Source organism: Ascaphus truei, chromosome 15, assembly GCF_040206685.1.
Source record: "Ascaphus truei isolate aAscTru1 chromosome 15, aAscTru1.hap1, whole genome shotgun sequence".
NCBI lineage: Eukaryota > Metazoa > Chordata > Amphibia > Anura > Ascaphidae > Ascaphus > Ascaphus truei.
Window position 1 is genome coordinate 35,470,506 of NC_134497.1, and position 19,611 is coordinate 35,490,116.

The 19,611-nt window shown below is 46.1% G+C and overlaps 1 protein-coding gene across 1 annotated transcript in view; it reads right to left on the reverse strand.

Moving 5' to 3' along the window:
- The window catches only part of LOC142466804 (uncharacterized), a 345,151-nt gene that overhangs the window by 265,452 nt on the left and 60,088 nt on the right, over positions 1-19,611 (reverse strand). The window lies entirely within an intron of this gene.

Below are 19,611 nucleotides of genomic sequence, written 5' to 3' on the forward strand. Positions count from 1 at the left end.
GTAAGAGTAAAATGTTCTGTAATACAGGAGAAACGGTTTCTAAGGGGGGATATGCACAAGGTGAACAAAAGCCCACAGTATATACCAGTTGGGAGACGGTGTCAAAGTCATGTTTGAAGTTTTTCAAGGCTGTGGACATTATGGTGCTGCGAACACCAGGAGGATATTCCTGACGCCAGCCGAGAGGCATGGCAAAAACTACTCACCAGCGCAATTAGGGCGCTATTAATTCAACTTTATTCACAGCCTGTGTGGGGTATGGCCAATGAGCGCCTATTTATACCACGGATACACTGACAAGCAACATTCTTTGAGCCTGATGAAGACGTGTTGCTCAGCTTTCTGTCCCAGAGAGGCCACCATAGCAGTCTGTCCAGATCACAGAACAGCTGTGACCCGGAGTGGTATACCGGACGCGGGAGCAGTCTTGGACTTTTATTGCATGTGAGTGCGGATGATTTATTTTTTATTAAAACATACATATTTTAACATAACACCTCTTTCTGGCCTCGCAACTATTTGTGGGGCGCACTGCAAGACGAAGGGGTTCAAATACCTACCCACACTGGAGATTGAAGTGGAGTCAACATTGGAAGAATGGATTGCTAATGTGTATTTGTGCACTGTGATTATGACATGATTAATTCCTCGCTCCCCTATTTCTCTCTTTACACACATAGTTTTGAACCAGAATAGTTTTGCCACGACTATTACACCGCAGGCGGATCCTCCACCACTAGCCGCTTCTAATGTAAATGTTATTACTGTTAATGGGGTTAATTTAAGTGGTTTTAGCGGTTAGAGTGGGGGGGGTTTAGGATAAGGGTTTAAGGTAGGGGTTTCTAGGGTAAGGAGGGTTTAGGATATAGGGGTTTTAAGGTAGAGGGTTTAGGCACTTACCTTAGCGGCGAAGTGGCTGTCGGTGGGATGAGTCGCTGTGAAACGGCCGCGACCAAATGTCCTACAATATCCTGTGAATACTGAGGTGGAGGACAGAGACACAGAGTAACGTCCCCAGTGAGGGACATTAATGCAGCCGCCTTTGATACTGTATGTCATGTTCCTTTAATATCTCTAGGGAGCAGCAAGGGCTGACCATCTATTTCACAGGTTGCACGTAGACATGCAAACAAAAACAGTAGTTAAATAATGGCGCTTAAATCTAATTTCAAATGATGAATAATTGACTTATAGTTAGTGCTTAAATTCAATATTAGTGACAATTCATGCTTATAAAGTGAATGTGTGATAAAATAAATGAAACAAATTGAATAAAGTGCAGCTTCAACGCTTCATGTAGATTGCTTTTCTTCAATCCAAAGGTGTCAGGTATCCAAGATTTGTGTGGGGAGCGCAGATATATGTGAAGAGAAAAACACAAGCAAAATAGTGCAAATATGTCTTTCCAATGTTTGATGTTTTATCAGTTCTTAATAGAGTCTAGAGAAATTTGTACTTACAAATTTCCCAATATACACTTGTGCATAAAGGTTTCTTTTATCCCGAAACAGCAGCTTTCACTCAGATATATGTGTATAAAGATACACTGGAACCTTATCGGAGTAGAACAGAAATACAGGACAGAGCGCAGACTGTTCAGATTTTATCATATTAAAATACAAAGTTTAAAAATGCACTCACATTTTGCAAAATAATTCACGCATTTAGGATGTAATATCCGCACCAACAGAACACTGCTTCCACAGTCTGTGTGGCGTGTGACGCCTGCTCTCACGTGTCTGGAAGGGAATCCTTCAGGCTGACTGCAGAAAAGCTGTATTGTATTGTATGTCTTTATTTATATAGCGCAAAAAGTGTACTCAGCGCTTCACAAAGAATACAGTACAGGGAATTATAATTATACAATAAGTGCAGCAAAATCAGACAATAGGAAAGGAAATCCCTGCCCCGAAGAGCTTACAATCTAAGAGGTTTAATGGGAAACTTACAGGGACAGCAGTTGAGGGAGTAAGTGCTGTAGATGGCAGTGCTTGGTCACAATGGGTGGTAGGAGTGACAGTGTGGGACATTAGCCATGAGGGCAGACTATTGAGATGCTTGATTTGTGGGGTAAAATTTTAGGAAGGTCAGTGTTAAATGAAAAGGTTAACACCATTTACAGGGGAAGAGGTGGCAGGGAGGCATGAGTGAGATCAGGTGTGTATGTCTGGCTTCAGGCTTAGGGAAGATCCCCAGCAGCACGAAGGAGTAGATAGAGGGTGTGAATAAAGGATTTGTGTGGGTGTTTTTTTATTGAGTTGTAAAGAAGTTGTTGGGAGAGTGGTGTATAAATAATGGTGCAGTGTTGAGTGGAGATGTTGTAGAGAACAGAAATGCTCACAAAGGAGTGAGGAAACAGTAAACGGAAAAAGAAATAGGGAGGGCATAGTGAGATGCAGGAGGAGAGAGTTCCAAGGTACTGGAGGATAAAAGTGTACAACTAAATCACAGATGTTAAAAGTTACTGTCTCACAGTGGCAACGTTGTAATGCAGAGTCCAGATCTTCCTCCAATCTTCACCTCCAAATTCAACTCCAAAATTAACTCTTGTAGACACTTTTGATGTACACTTATGATGTGACGCTTTTGATTTTACACAGCCTTATGGCTAAACAGCCGTGCTACAGTGACTTAAGTACCCTATTCACATGCATTTGACTAACACTTAAGGGAGGGGTTTGTCTAATCAACTCAGACGGACAGATGTCTCTGGATACGCCCACCTCTGACATCAGTCCAAATATTTATGTCTCCAGGAGGCGTCTTCTCACAGCGTGGAGTCAGGAACAAGGTGCAGACCGATCTCAGCTGATGTGCCCCTCTGCTTGCCGATACTGATTAACACTCTACATGTTTCACCTTTGCAGGTTTCATCAGGAGTGTTGCATGATGGTAGCACACTATAAGTACCCTATCTATGCTGTTAATTGGCTAATAATAGACCAATGGGAAGGTATGACATTCACCTTACTATGGAGACTCAGAATCAAAGATGTAAACATTGAGCCACAAATGTGATTACATATATTAAAATTCAGTGTATAACAGAGAATTCCAAAAATTGGTAAACATTATAACTAAACATTACAAAATAAAACAAATAAAAATAAAATGTTAAATGCATACATGACCACACTACTAGAAGTATTATTAAAATGTAATATTTGAAATCTGGCAGGACAGAGGGAAACAGAATGTTAGATCAAAATCGGCGTTCAAACCAGCCGGACTGAGGGTGTTTAATTAATGGATCCAAAATGATTCTCTCTTAATGAGATCTATATTGCGATCTCCACCTCTCCAATGTGGTAAGACTAATTCTATGCCCATATATCTTAATCTGGAAGGATCAGACTCATGGAACATAAGGAAATGTTTAGAGACACTGTGTGTCTCCAACTTCTTTTTAATATTTCCTATATGCTCCAAGACCTTGGTGCGTAATAGTCTAATGGTCTTCCCAATGTATTGCAATCCACAGGGGCAAGTCAAAAGGTAGACAATAATTTTAGATCTAAAAGAAGCTCTTATTAACCTGTACATTACCAGGAAAAGCACTCTATTAGATTTGTCACAATCAAACTGCAAGCAAGCACGTTCCCCTGAGAGTGGGAGATGCAATGGAGTGAGCTTTTAACCATTTAAAAGTGGGAGGGGGTGAGCTTCAAACTAGGGAGGAGGAGCCACCCTCCAGTCAACTAAGACCAGCTGAACAAGAATTGTAAAACATACAGGACACCTACAAGCTCATATTGAACCCCCAAAATAACCACAACATATATATAAGCGTATAAGTGTCACAGAGGAGTGCTACTGAGCATGGCAATATATAGTTAAAACCAGAGACAGAACATAGAACATGAAACACAGACAGAGCGCAGTGCCCATCCAATGAAACTTATACACGGTACAGTGCCTAAATATATATATAGATATCTTTTGAATAAGTTTAACTCTTTGGCCAAAGTGTTGTAAGCCCTTGAGCCCCTACACGGCAGACCATATCTCAAGGGTACCTAACACTAATATAAATTCTTAATAACCTGTGCATTACCAGGAAGAATGATTTATAATAAATCTGTCAAAATTAGTTACATAGTTGCATAGTAGATGAGGTTGAAAAAAGACGTACGTCCATCAAGTTCAACCTATGCTAAATTTAGACAACAGATACTTTATTCTATATCTATACTTACGTATTGATCCAGAGGAAGGCAAACAAAAAACCCCATTAAGGGGAAAAATTAATTCCTTCCTGACTCCAAGAATTGGCAATCGGATTAATCCCTGGATCAACATCCTTCCCATGTATACTTATTTGGTATATCCCTGTATACCTTTCCCATCTAAAAAGATGTCCAACCTTTTTTTGAACAAATCTATTGTATCTGCCATCACAGTCTCCATGGGTAATGAATTCCACATTTTAACTGCCCTTACTGTAAAGAACCCTTTCCTTTGTTGCTGGTGAAATTTCCTTTTCTCCAACCTTAAGGGATGGCCCCGAGTCCTTTGTACTGCCCGTGGGATGAATAGTTCTTTTGAAAGCTCCTTGTATTGTCCCTGAATATATTTGTATATAGTTATCATATCCCCTCTTAGATGCCTCTTTTCTAATGTAAATAAATCTAATTTAGCTAGCCTCTCATCATAAGTTAGAATGTCCATCCCCTTTATTAATTTGGTGGCTGTTCTCTGCACTCTCTCTAGTTCCATAATGTCTTTTCTTAGGATTGTTGCTCAAAATTGTACTCCATATTCAAGGTGTGGTCTTACTAATGCTTTGTAAAGGGGCATAATTATGTTTACTTCCCTTCCATCCATTGCCCGTTTGATGCAAGATAAGATCTTGTTTGCCTTTGCAGCTACTGCATGACACTGGGCACTATTGCTAAGCCTGCTGTCTACAAGCACTCCTAAATCCTTCTCCATCAAGGATTCCCCCAATATATCTCCATTTAATTTGTAAGTCGCCTTTTTATTCTTGCATCCCAAATGCATAACCTTACATTTATCTGTATTAAACCTCATTTGCCATTTACCTGCCCACGTTTCCAGTCTCTCCAAGTCCTTCTGAAGAGAAATTACATCCTGCTCTGATTCTATTACCTTACACAATTTAGTATCATCAGCAAAGATGGAGACTTTGCTCTCGATCCCAACCTCAAGCTCATTAATAAACAAGTTAAAAAGCAGGGGTCCCAGTACCGATCCTTGAGGTACTCCACTCACTACTCTAGCCCAAACCTGAAAAAGTTCCATTTATGACAACCCTCTGTTGTCTGTCCTTTAACCAGTTTTCAATCCAGGTGCATACATTATTACTGAGTCCAATTTTCTTTATTTTGTACACCAACCTCTTGTGTGAAACCGTATCAAAAGCCTTTGCTAAATCTAAGTAGACCACATCAACAGCATTACCCTTGTCTAAATTCCTACTTACCTCCTCAAAGAAACAAATAAGGTTAGTTTGGCAAGATCTATCCTTCATAAATCCATGCTGACTATTACTAATAATTTTGTTTTCCATTAGGTATTCCTGAATATTATCCCGTATTAAACCTTCAAGTAGTTTCCCTACTATTGAAGTCAGGCTTACAGGTCTGTAATTCCCCGGGTGTGATCTAGCTCCCTTTTTAAATATAGGCACCACATCTGCTTTACGCCAATCTTGTGGTGCTGAGCCTGTGGAAATGGAGTCCTTGAATATGAAATATAATGGTTTTGCTATTACTGAGCTTAACTCTTTGAGAACTCTTGGATGTATGCCACCGGGGCCAGGTGCCTTATTTACTTTAATTTTTTCAAGTCGCTTATGAACTTCTTCCTCAGTTAACCAATTGGTCATTAATATGGAGGTTGTGGCTTCCTCCTGTGGCGCTACTATTGAACTTGATTCTTCCCTGGTAAACACAGAGGCAAAGAATTTGTTTAATACCTCTGCTTTTTCCTTATCTCCAATAATCTGCCTACCCATCTCACACTGAAAGGGTCCTATATTTTCTTTTCTCATTTTTTTGTTATTAAGGTACTTAAAGAACTTTTTAGGGTTGACCTTACTTTCTATTGCAATCCTTTTTTCATTATCCATTTTTGCTAATTTAATTGCCCTTTTGCAATTTTTGTTACATTCCTTATAATTCTGATATGATGTCTCTGTCCGTTCTGACTTAAAGAATCTAAACGCCTTCCTCTTCTTGTCCATTTCCTCCCTACCTGTTTATTTAGCCACATTGGTTTTGACTTATTTCTTTTATACTTATTACCCAAGGGTATACACTGATAAGTGTGCTTTTCTAACAATGTTTTAAAGACTGCCCATTTATCTTCTACATTTTTCCCTGCAAAAACATCATCCCATTGTATTACTACTAGATTAGACCTCAGTTTATTAAAATCTGCCTTTCTAAAGTTTAAAGTCTTTGTTGAACCCAAGTAATCTGTTTTTTGATAATTTATTTCAAATGAGACCATGTTATGATCACTGTTACCCAAATGTTCCAGGACTTGAATATTTGTTATTACTTCTACATTGTTTGATATGACCAAATCCAAAACTGCCCCTCTCCTGGTTGGTTCCTCAATAATTTGGGTCATATAATTATCTTTAAGCACCCCCAAAAACCTGTTTCCTTTTGTTGTAACGCTAATCTCATTGCCCCAGTCTATGTCTGGATAATTAAAATCCCCCATTATGCAAACATGACCCAGTTTTGATGCCTTCTCCATTTGTAAAAGTATTTTAGCTTCCTCAATCTCGCAGATATTTGGTGGTTTATAGCATATTCCCACAAACATTTTCTTTATACTTTTACCTCCACTGCTAATTTCTATCCACAAGGTCTCTACATTTTCATCATTCCCTTCATAGATATCATCCCTTATAATAGGTTTTAGATCTGGTTTAACATATAGACATACTCCACCTCCCCTTCTATTTGTTCGATCCTTCCGAAAAAGAGAATAACCCTCTAAATTAACTGTCCAGTCATGAGTTTCATCCCACCATGTTTCAGTAATGCCTATGATATCATACTGCTCCCTTGTAGCTATTAATTCAAGCTCCCCCATTTTATCTGTCAGGCTCCTTGCATTAGCAAGCATGCATTTAAGTTTTTTTTCAGCCTGTACTATGATCTTATCTGCTCCTTCCTTTCTGCTCCCACTTGGTTTAGTCTTTAGAAGTTTTCTAGTATTATCTCCATTTACTATGGGTATCTCACTGCGTGTCAAACTTGCACTTGCCCCCATTCTACCTCCATACCACCTTGAAACCTCATCTATTCCATTTAGTTCATTATCTGTTTCATTCCCCTCCCATCCTAGTTTAAAATCTCCTCCAACCTTTTTAGCATTCTCCCCCCTAGCACAGAAGATCCCTCTTCATTGAGGTGCAATCCGTCCCTAGAATATAGATGGCACCTCTCAGAAAAGGAGTCCCAGTGCTCTAAAAACCCAAACCCCTCCTTCCTACACCACTTTCTTAGCCATGCATTACCCTCCCTGATCTCTGACTGTCTCCCTGCGGTAGCGCATGGCACTGGTAGTATTTCAGAAAATACTACCTTGGAGGTCCTTGCCTTAAACTTTTGGCCTAGATCCCTGTAATCATTTTTTAGGACCCTCCATCTTTCTCTAACTTTGTCATTGGTGCCAACATGTACCAAGACCGCCGGGTCAATCCCAGCCCCCCCCCAACAATCTGTCTACCCGATCCGCAATGTGCCGAACCCGAGCACCCGGGAGACAACAAACTGTTCGGTTCATGCGGTCCCGGCAGCAGATTGCCCTATCTACCTTCCTAATAATGGAGTCCCCTACCACCACAATCTTTCTTTGCATCTAAGCATCCTGAGTCCCCACTGTGCTGGAGGAACTATTCCCCTGGCTGCTAGAGGAATTAGTCTCCCCCAGCCTTGCCATTTCTGCCCCAACATTCCCAGTATCTTCACTCAACATGGCAAATCTATTGGGATGTGTCAGCTCAGAAATGACCTGCCTCTCCCTATTGCCCCTGCTTCCCCTTCTAACTGTCACCCAGCTACCTACCTGCTCCTCACTAACAGCAACTAGGCTACCTATCTGCTCCTCACTAACAGCGCCACCATCTGCACCACTAGTCAAAGCAAGGGCCTGCTCAGTGAGCTCTAATTCCCTTTCAAGATTTCCAATGTCCCTCAATATTGCAAGTTGCCTCTTCAGATCAGCAATCTCTGATTCTAAAGAGACCACCTGCTCACACTTCTCACAGCGGTATGCTCCTTGGAACAGCTGCTCCAAGTGCACATACATGTGGCAAGATGTGCATTTAGTGGCATTTTCAATCCTGCTCATTCTAGCAACTATGAAGTTTAGAAGTACTAACAGTAAACTGTACTTCAATAAACTATACCTTGTTTAACCGCTTCCTTGTTCAAACTGCTTCTGGTTCTAACTGCACACACTTTAACCAGCCAGCACTTCAATCAACCACACAGATCAATCAGTACACGCAAGCTGTTGCATAGTTTTAAGTCTGATTACAGGTTAATAAGAGCTTCAATCAGACTTGCTACTTGCTACTCTTTAGCAAAGGCTCAGGCTCCTGGAGCCGACAGGTAGAAGCACAGCACTGTGTAGTTTCCTGTGTTATAAGGGAAGCAGGGCTACATTTGGAGGCACTGCTGAGATTCAGACCTGGGATGCCCGAAATCAGTTAAAGCATGTCACGCTCAGTAGTATCCTTACCGTCACGCCAGGAGGTATATGGATGGGCCTTGGAGATGCAAGTCCCGCCTCTCCACACGCTGGCTGTGGGACAAGTCCCCATTGACACTAGCACAGGGCCGTCTTATATGGGCACGCTTGGAAGTTGCCCGGGGGCCCCACAGCATAGGGGGGCCCCATGTGCCCGGCCCATGCCTGCCCACCATAGGGTTGCCAGGTATCCAGTTTTCCCACTGGACAGGCCGGTAATTCTGCTGCCTGTCCTCCTGTATAAAATTGGAGGTAATACCAGACACCTATGTGTCCGGTATTACCATTGTTACAGCAGTGGCAGCGCGAGGGCTGAGAGGGCGGATGGAGGCAGTGAGAGGGCTGGTGCTGGGAGGCAGTGAGAAGGCGGGCCTGGCGGAGGCTGGGCAGAGCAAGGAGGGCTGGTGTGCTGTCCCTGATTGGAGGAGAGGACAGCCAACCAGAGGACAGCGGGGGCGGAGTCCACCCACCGGCGGGCCAGAGACATGTCCCTGTGCTGTCTGCGTCCTGCAGGAGATAAGATAAGGCACAAAGTGGGGGGGAGGTGGGGGTATATTTTATATGTATTGGGGTGGTAGGAGTATATTTAATATATATATGGGGGTGGTGGGGGTATATTTTATATGTATTGGGGTGGCGGGGTATATTTTATAATGTATTGGGGTTGTGGGGGTATACTTTATTTGTATGGGGGTGGTGGGGGTATATTTTATTTGTATGGGGTGGTGGGGGTATATTTTATATGTATTTGGGTGATAGAGGTATATTTTATATGTTTTGGCGGTATATTTTATATGTATTGGGGTGGTGGTGGGATATTTAATATATATGGGGGTGGTAGGGGTATTTTATATGTGTTCGGGAGCGTGTTTTGTTTTTTTATATATGTATTGGGGGCGTCGCAACTTTTACCATTGTGTCCAGTATTTTTTGACAAGCCATCTGGCAACCCTACCCACCAATGCTAAAAATGTAAAATCTCCATTCTAAGTCTAGCTAGGAGGGCTCGCTCTCCCCACGCCCGGCACCCCAGCTCCGCTCACTCTTCCCCGCCCGGAAGTGGAACCCTAGCTCTGCTCGCTCTCCGCCCGCCCGGAAACCCCGGCTCGCGTCACAACCTCTCGCAGCCTAGCAGTGCAGCACTTCCGGTGCCTGCTGCTGCTGCTAGTGAGCGCGTGGGAGGCTGGGAGCGACAGTCTGCATAGGTTAGAAGTATATACCAGTGACTGTCTTTATTGTGATATTTCTTCAGATAAAAAAGGGGGTACAGGTTGAGGTTTTTCACTGTACTCCAGTTATAGCTAGCAAAGTGATGTTTCTCTTATGAAGTATTGTAAAAGTTATATAAAAGATTGTTTTATGAATAACACTGTAACAGTAAGATGTCAGAATAAATTGTAAACTAGATATACAGGGGATATTAACTATTCGTTAACAAATCGTTAATTTACATTTTTATTCGTGTAAGAGATTGTGTAGGCAGGGCCCCGTGCACTGCTTTGCCGGGGGCCCCTAATGTTGTTAATATGGCCCTGCTGTAGCATATGATATACGAATAGCCTTGAGACAACACCCAAACCTATGGAGTACAATAAAAATAAAAACTCTGGACCGGCGCAAAAACGCAGACAAGGTGTGGTGCTCCGTGTTAGTGAATGTGGGACACGACATAACTGAAGATGAAGGCCCAGCCACCTTGTGGCTCTCGGGAGAATTAAGTTCCAGATACCCAGTCATCTATCCTGAAATGCCTATAAAATCAGAGCCTGGCAGCTCTCATACGAACTTACAAGAGGTTGCTATGCAATTGTCGCCCCCTTCCCCAGGGAGCCTTTGTGAGGATGACATCGGCACCTTATCAGGGTCTAATTGGTGTTTAAGTACGGGCAGCCCCTGTTCCAGTCATATGGGAGATATACAGCTGCAATCCAAGGCCAAACAGAATTTGAGTGGGTCCAAACATGAAGCCCCACCCTCACTGCAGTATCGTAAACGAAGAACTTTTTCCGGGGTCAAACCTACGCCTACGGGGAAGATGCTTTCGAAGTCTGGAAATAATATACGTCACAGGTTCTAGAAGAATGGGACTGTCCTGACTCTGTAAAAAGGCAGATAAGCATGGAATGTCTAAGGCCTCCCGCCTCTACACCGGTGAAGATGTACAAGGATCAACATGCTGAGGTGACAGCTCAACAATTGATGGATTCCCTCCGTCGGACCTACGGACGGGAAGACGATGTGAGTACACTGTGGTTCAAATACCACACCCTCCAACAAAAAGAGAGAGAAGACCTATCCGATTTCATTCAGAGGATTCAATTGATCATGTGGGATCTCCGTTCCCATCAAGCCATTAAGGCCTCAGAAGTGAATGAGTACCGACGCACTCAATTCCTATTGTGGTCATGATGCGACGCTCTTTGTTGACAGGGGAACCCCCTACGTTAGAAGATCTACTGGATGAAGTGAAGGGTCATGAGGCCTACACTAGGCTACATACTCCCAAGAAGACCAAAGACTCGTGTAGAGAAGACCAAGGAGGTGACCAGTGCGAAGGGTAAGGGGGCTGCTAAGGAAAAGGGAACTTCTCCCTCTGCGAGTCCCCGCCTTGATAACCCCGAACCTCCCAACAATACGGTAAAACACATGCTACCATTGCGGGAAACCAGGTCACTTCGCCAGAGAGTGTCCGAGAGGTCAGAAATCCCCCACCAGTGCCAAGTCTTTGACGGTCCAAGTACCGCACTCACTCACTTCTTTCCCGGCATAACCCGATGAGGGTGGAGGAGAAGCAATAGTCCAGACAAGAGATGAACAAATCGCCGATAATGTCACGCCTGTATGGCCGCAGACCTGGCTAGACCTCAGAACTGAGGTGGGAATGGTATAATACCACACACCCACAGCAGTGGGAGCAAGCCCGGAGTGTGGTATGGCGTTGCTGGGCCTGTTGGAAGAGTTGTTGCTTATACTTGCAAGGCTTGCTGGGCCTGTTGGAAGAGTTGTTTATACTTGCAACGCTTGGGGATGTCCGTAAGAATAGTCGTGTCCGTGTGCCAATGTTCAGGAGTCCAGAGGTTAGAATCGTCAGAGTATAAGCCAGGTCCTAGGAAGCCAGAGGTAAGCGAAGTCGTATGCGTAGCAGGGTTCAAAGGGATACCAGAGAGCAGAGTAGTCCAGGACAAGCAGGGGTCAAAGCCAGGGAAATCCAAGATAAAACAGGAGCAGGAAACAACAGGAACACAGAGGGAGCACAGCATAGGTCAGGTACACACAGGGAAACAGGAACTATGCAGAGCAGGGAAGAAGTGGACAGACAGGGGTTATAAAGGAGGACATACCAATAGGAGAGAGGGGAGGAGTAGAGAGAGAAGTGGGAGATGACAGGGATAGGACAGGGAGAGAAGAGGAGGAGACAGAAGGGGCAGTCAGGGGAATGGCCTGTAGGGATTGGGAGGCGGAGACATGGGGAACAGGATAAGAAGGGCCTGTGAGCGCGCCCCTGTAAGCTGGGGATGCGCGCGCACAGGTTGCAACACAGAGAGGGACCGCATGGAGCAAGGGAAGACTGCAGGAGGAGCACGGAGCCCAAAGAAGGGGACTGCGCGCATGACATGCGACCACGAGATGGCATGCAGCGGCAGAGAGGAGGAAGGTGAGCCAGGGAGAGCAGTGGAGGAGCGTGTGCTCGCGCCCTCCGTGGGCTGAGGGAACGCACGCACCGGACGCGTCACCAGGCGTGCAGAATGCCGCGCCGCGGGCACCCCGCACGGAGATGGCAACGGGACAGATGGCACCACAGGGGAAGGTAAAGCGGCCACTGCGGGAGAGAGGGAGCGGGGAGGATCAAAGCAGGGACACAGGGAGCGCGTGGGTATGCGAGACCTGCGGGGAACGCGCTGCGGCAAGGGGAGAGAGGTAGAAGGTAAAGTAGAGGAGTGGGAAGGAGTAGAAGGGGCAACAGGAGATGGGAGAGAGGTACAAGGAGGGGAAGGAATCTCCTGAGTCGTCACAGTATCCCCCCCTTGAGGATCAATCTCTGAGTGATCCAACCACGGCTTAAGGGGGAATTTCTGGTGAAACTGAGAAAGCAGCCTTGGGGCGTGGATGTGGTGTGCAGGTACCCAGGAACGTTCTTACAAACACATGGTAACTGGTCGCTTGCCTAATAGTATGAGAATAAAAAACTTGGTGCATAGGGAAATATACAATAAATTACACTTGAACAAGTGACCACCAGGGGTCACTATAAGCCCTAGAAATTGCACTCTGAGTCACTATATACTGACATGTATATAGTATGAGCGGAAAATACGTATAATAACTAGGACCATAGGAGGGTCCTGAAACCCTTGGCAAAAGACCCAAAATGTAATTAAAACCAAAATAACAAAATTTTATTAAATCTAATTGTCACAGACAAACATGAATCAACATGTAGGGAAACAAATACATACATAGGATATTAAAATCATCGGTGGGAGAGACGGCTCGGGTAAGTGATTAAGCTAATATGCAAATACTTAGCTAGTAGGATTAGACAATGTCCAAAACGGATAGAAGGTATATGGTGGATTAACAATATGTGTCCTTATGATCAACAACTAGCAGTTCCAAAGTTTACCAAATACGTTGTGATTACCATACAATTAGGGCAACATAAGACACATAGCTGCATAAGTATCATGAGCCCAAAATATTAGTGGCTCATAGCCAAATGATGTTATCGTGGCTCAAGTGCCAATTATTACAGGAAGTTTATCAAAAAAAAAAAAAGAAGAATTTTTTTTGATAAACTTCCTGTAATAATTGGCAAAGCCAAGAAAATGTTGCACAGCCTTGAGCGAATTAGGGAGTGGCCAGTCGAGAACCGCCTTCAGCTTCTCTGGGTCCATGGAAAAACCTTGGCTGGAGATGATATAGCCTAGGAAGGCCGTGGAAGCCTGGTGAAACAGACATTTCTCCATGTTGGCGTAAAGACGGTTGGAACGAAGCCTGGAGAGCACAAGTTTGGTATGTTGAATGTGTTCCTCCAAATTTTTAGAAAAAATAAGAATGTCGTCTAGATAGACAATGACAAAAGTTACCAATACGTCACGGAAGATGTCGTTCATAAATTCCTGAAACACGGCAGGGGCGTTACACAGCCCAAAGGGCATAACAAGATATTCATAGTGTCCAGAACGTGTGTTAAATGCTGTTTTCCACTTGTCTCCCTCCCTTAAACGAATGAGATTATAGGCACCCCTTAAGTCAAGTTTTGAGAAGATAGAGGCCCCTTGGAGACGATCGAACAGTTCAGAAATGAGCGGAAGTGGATACCGGTTTTTCACCGTGATCTTATTGAGACCGCGGAAGTCGATGCATGGCCTCAGTGATCCATCCTTCTCCTTCACAAAGAAAAAGCCAGCCCCGGGTAGGAGAGGTGGAGTTGCGGATGAATCCTTATTCCAGATTTTCTTGAATATAAGTAGTCATGGCCTTGGTCTCCAGGATGGAGAGTAGATAAGACTTAGACTTCGGCAGAACGGTCCCAGGGATGAGGTCGACCGGGCAATCGTATGGGCGGTGCGGAGGGAGGACCTCTGCTTGTACCTTGTTGAACACGTCCAAGTACTCATGGTACACGACAGGCAGGGACAAACGATCGGAAGGTACTGAGTCCAGACCAGCAAGCACAACCACGAGAGGATCCGCTGATGTAGTTTCTGCGGACGAGGGCCATTGGATAGGCAGAGTACCGGACCAACCAATGCGCGGATTGTGGAGTTGAAGCCAAGGCAATCCTAATATAATTTGTACGGAAGGGGATTGGAAAACGTCAAAGAGAATTACCTCCTTGTGACCATCAGCCAGGATCAAGGTAAGAGGAATAGACTCCCAGATGATGAAAGCCGGCTGGAGTGGTCGTCCGTCGATGGCCTCAAGGCCAACTGGGCTCTTCCTTCTGACCATGGGAATTTGATTCTCCTATGCGAACTGCTGGTCCAGGAAATTACCGCCCGATCCAGAATCGATGAACGCTTCGACCTTTACGACAAGGTTGGGACCCTCCAGCGTGGCTGGTAGCATAAACTTCTTTGGGAGAGCTTTGGAAGGAGAGGGGTTAGGAGAGACAGTACCCAGTAGAAGCCCCTCTACCTTTAGTGGGTGTGCCCGTTTCCCGGCTTCAAGGGACAATTCTGGAGACGATGTTCCGAGGAAGCACAGTAGAAACACAGCCTGTTCTGGTGCCGCCACGCTCTCTCAGTTGCCTGGAGTTGGTTCTGCTGCCTCCAGGGCCAGGAGAGGAGTAGCGACTGACCTGTGAGAAACAACAGAGGGAGAAGAACCGGAACAGTGTTTCTCGTGTCGTCGCTCCTGCGTATGCTGATCCATGCGTACGCTCAGGGTGATGAGTTCCTCCAGGGACGTAGGCCAGGCGTGAGTAGCCAGATCGTCTTTCAACGTATCTGAGAGTCCGTGCCAGAACGCAGCGGGGAGGGCCTCATCATCCATTGTACTTTGGCGGCCAGCATACGGAACACGATGGTGTATTTGGCAGCTGAATTTGGACCCTGAGAAACATGAAAGAGGGAGAAGGCGGCTGTCTCGTGCCGTACGGGGGTATCAAACACAAGTTGAAATTCACGTCTGAATAAAGAATAATCTTGCATTATTTCGCATCTACGCTCCCATAGGGGAGAGGCCCAGGCAAGAGCGTCTCCGGTGAGCAGAGCATAAATATAAGCAATTTTAGCACGGCCAGTAGGAAACAGAGAGGGAGACATTTCAAACTGCACCTCGCATTGGTTTAAGAAACCGCAGCAGGTGAGGGGGTTCCCATCATAGCGATTCGGAGAGGGAATCCGTGGGCCAGGGCTGGCGTAGGTAGTGGCCATTGTTGGCGCAGGGGCCGTAGAACCCTCCTGGTGGGTAAAGGTTGCCAATTGCTGGGAGACAGTGGACAGCTGATCGCTAACAAAGTGTAAGGCCTCTATGGTAATACTTGTACCCACCTCAGGGGGGTCTGCGTTTGTTGGGCTCTGCATAATGTCACGCCTGTATGCCCGCAGACCTGGCTAGACCCCAGAACTGAGGTGGGAACGGTATGATACCACACACCCACAGCAGTGGGAGCAAGCCCGGAGTGTGGTATCGTGTTGCTGGGCCTGTTGGAAGAGTTGTTAGTTTATACTTGCAATGCTTGGGGATGTCCGTAAGAATAGTCGTGTCCGTGTGCCAATGTTCAGGAGTCCAGAGGTTAGAATCGTCAGAGTATAAGCCAGGTCCTAGGAAGCCAGAGGTAAGCGAAGTCGTATGCGTGGCAGGGTTCAAAGGGATACCAGAGTGCAGAGTAGTCCAGGACAAGCAGGGGTCAAAGCCAGGTTAATCCAAGATAACACAGGAGCAGGAAACAACAGGAACACAGAGGGAGCACAGCATAGGTCAGGTACACACGGGAACAGGAACTATGCAGAGCGGGGAAGAAGTGGACAGACAGGGGTTATAAAGGAGGGCATACCAATAGGAGAGAGGGGAGGAGTAGAGAGAGAAGTGGGAGACGACAGGGATAGGACTGGGGGAGAAGAGGAGGAGACAAAAGGGGCAGTCAGGGGAATGGCCTGTAGGGATTGGGAGGCGGAGACATGGGGAACAGGATAAGGGCCTGTGCGCGTGCCCCCTGTAAGCTGGGGATGCGCGCGCACAGGTTGCAACACAGAGAGGGACCGCATGGAGCATGGGAAGACTGCAGGAGGAGCATGGAGCCCAAAGAAGGGGACCGCGCGTGACATGCGACCGTGAGATGGCATGCAGCGGCAGAGAGGAGGAAGCAGGTGAGCCAGGGAGAGCAGTGGAGGAGCGTGTGCGCACGCCCTCCGTGGGCTGAGGGAACGCACGCTCCTTAGATCACAAAGCCGGTTCTGGATTGCACAGTTTGTAGTCATTCGTAGTTGGGTCAGGGTTGGAGAATGTAGAGTAATCCTTAGACAAGCCAGGGTCAGGGTTGGAGACGTCGGGGTAATCAAAATCCAGGCAGGAGTTTGGCAACAAGGAATCAGGAACACTCCACTTCAGAGTAGCAGCTGCGCTACGGGAATGGCCTCTGCGGGAGGAGCAGCCCATAACGAAGGCCTCTGCAAGGCAGGAATGCAGCAGGCCTCAGGAAACAGGAAGCTGAAGGATTGCGCTGGGGATCCAGCGCTTCAGCAAAGGAAACAGGACACGGCCTCTGCAATGGAAAAAGGCAATAGGCCCCAGGAACCAGACCTCTGCAGGGAGAGAAGGCAGCAGGCCTCAGGGAACAGGAAGCTGAAGGTTTGCACTGGGGATCCAGCGCTTAAGCACAGGAACCAAGACACGGCCTTTACAATGAAGAAATGCAGCAGGCCCCAGGAACTAGAAGGCCAAGACAAAGTAGCTTGTGGCAAACACAGTTACATCCTAGTAGAAAGGACTATGCTCGGCACTGATGCAATGTAAGAGAGCAGTATAAGAAGGCCAGTGGGCCAATCCCAGGAGAGAGGTGTGAGGGCATTCCTACAATGAGAGAGCACAGAGGCAGGACTGCAGTAATTGCCAGCACAGGTGGGTGTGAGGGGAGGTTATCTGGAAACAGCACAGTTCTGTAAGGAAAGGGTTTCCACCAAACCCAGCAACGAATTCCTTACAGGGGGAGAATGTTAAAAAGGTTCGAAGAGATTTGAAACTAGGATGGAGGGGGGAGGGGAATGAAACAGATAAACTAAATAGAATAGAAGAGGATACAAGGGGTTATGGAGGTAGAATGGGGGCAAGTGCGAGTTTGACAAACTTCTAAAGACTAAACCAGGGGTCTCAAACTCGGTCCTCAAGAGCCGTACAGAGGCCAGCTTTTATGGATATCCTTGTTTCAGCACAGGTGGCTCAACCAGTGGCCCAGTCAAGCACTGAGCCACTGATTGAGCCACCTGTGCTTAAACAGGGATATCCATAAAAGCTGGCCTGTGTGCGGCTCTTGAGGACCGAGTTTGGAGACCCCTGGACTAAACCAAGTGGGCGCAGAAAGGAAGGAGCAGATAAGATAATAGTCCAGGCTGACAAAAAACTTAAATGCATGCTTGCTAATGCAAGAAGCCTGACAGATAAAATGTGGGAGCTTGAATTAATAGTTGCAAGGGAGCAGTATGATATCATAGGCATTACTGAAACATGGTGGGATGAAAGTCATGACTGGGTAGTTAATTTAGAGCAGGGGTGGGGAACCTTTTTTCTGCCAAGGGCCATTTGGATATTTATAACATCATTCGAGGGCCATACAAAATTATCAACTTAAAAATTAGACTGCTATATTTGATCAAACATTTAATTAACTCACCCCTAATGTGATGGCTGGAAATGCTTCTCTTTGGGTGACTGGCTGAATGACACTTGGGTGGTGGGTGACTATGACTGACTGTGGGTTGGTGTCTGTATATACACACACACACACACACACACACACACGGAGAAATGTGCAGGGGGGGGGGGAAATCAGACTCTCAGACCCACTCTCTCAGACTCTCAGACCCACTCTCTCAGACTCTCAGACCCACTCTCCCAGACTCTCAGACTCTCAGACTCACTCTCTCAGACTCTCAGACCCACTCTCTCAGACTCTCAGACCCACTATCCCAGACTCTCAGACTCTCAGACTCACTCTCTCAGACTCTCAGACCCACTCTCTCAGACTCTCAGACCCACTCTCTCAGACTCTCAGACTTACTCTCTCAGACTCTCAGGCCCACTCTCTCAGACTCTCAGACTTACTCTCTCAGACTCTCAGGCCCACTCTCTCAGACTCTCAGACCCATTCTCTCAGACTCTCAGACCCACACTCTCAGACTCTCAGACTCTCAGACCCACTCTTTCAGACTCTCAGAACCTCAGACTCACTCTCTCAGACTCTCAGACCCACTCTCTCAGACTCTCAGACTTACTCTCTCAGACTCTCAGGCCCACTCTCCCAGACCCACTCTCTCAGACTCTCAGACCCACACTCCCAGACCCACTCTCTCAGACTCTCAGACCCTCAGACTCTCAGACCCTCATACTCTCAGACCCTCAGACTCTCAGACTCACACTATCAGACAGACACTCTCAGACTCTCCCTGACCCAGACTCTCAGACCCACTCTCTCAGACTCTCAGACCCACTCTCTCAGACTCTCAGACCCTCAGACTCTCAGACCCACACTCTCAGACTCACACTCTCAGACCCACACTCTCAGACCCACACTCTCAGACCCACACTCTCAGACAGACACTCTCAGACAGACACTCTCAGACAGACACTCAGACTCTCCCTGACCCACACTCTCAGACTCTCCCTGACCCACACTCTCAGACTCTCCCTGACCCACACTCACCCTGATGCACACTCTCCCTGACCTACACTCTCAGACTCTCCCTGACCCACACACTCAGACTCTCCCTGACCCACACTCACCCTGACCCACACTCACCCTTACCCACACTCACCCTGACCCACACTCTCCCTGACCCACACTCTCCCTGACCCACACTCAAGCAAAATTCTACTGAAGGCTCCAAAGACAAGTGTTAAACTTGAGTGGCACTCAGTTGAAGTGAGTGACACTTGACAGGACCACAGACACGGCAGTCAAGTTCAATGCACTGAGTGAGTGCGACTTAGTCTTCCTGAAGTAAAAAATTGCAAATTGAATACAAATACTCCAAATACTACCTGCACCGAAATCCATCACCAATGATGCTAAACAAGAATGACAATCAGCTGCAAGAAGTGACAACTTGAGATGCATGAGGGACAGTCTGACAGCTTAGATCACACAGAGTCATTTTATGGGGCACAGATCATGGGGGAGGGGAGGTGTCTGCAAATGTTATTCATACAACA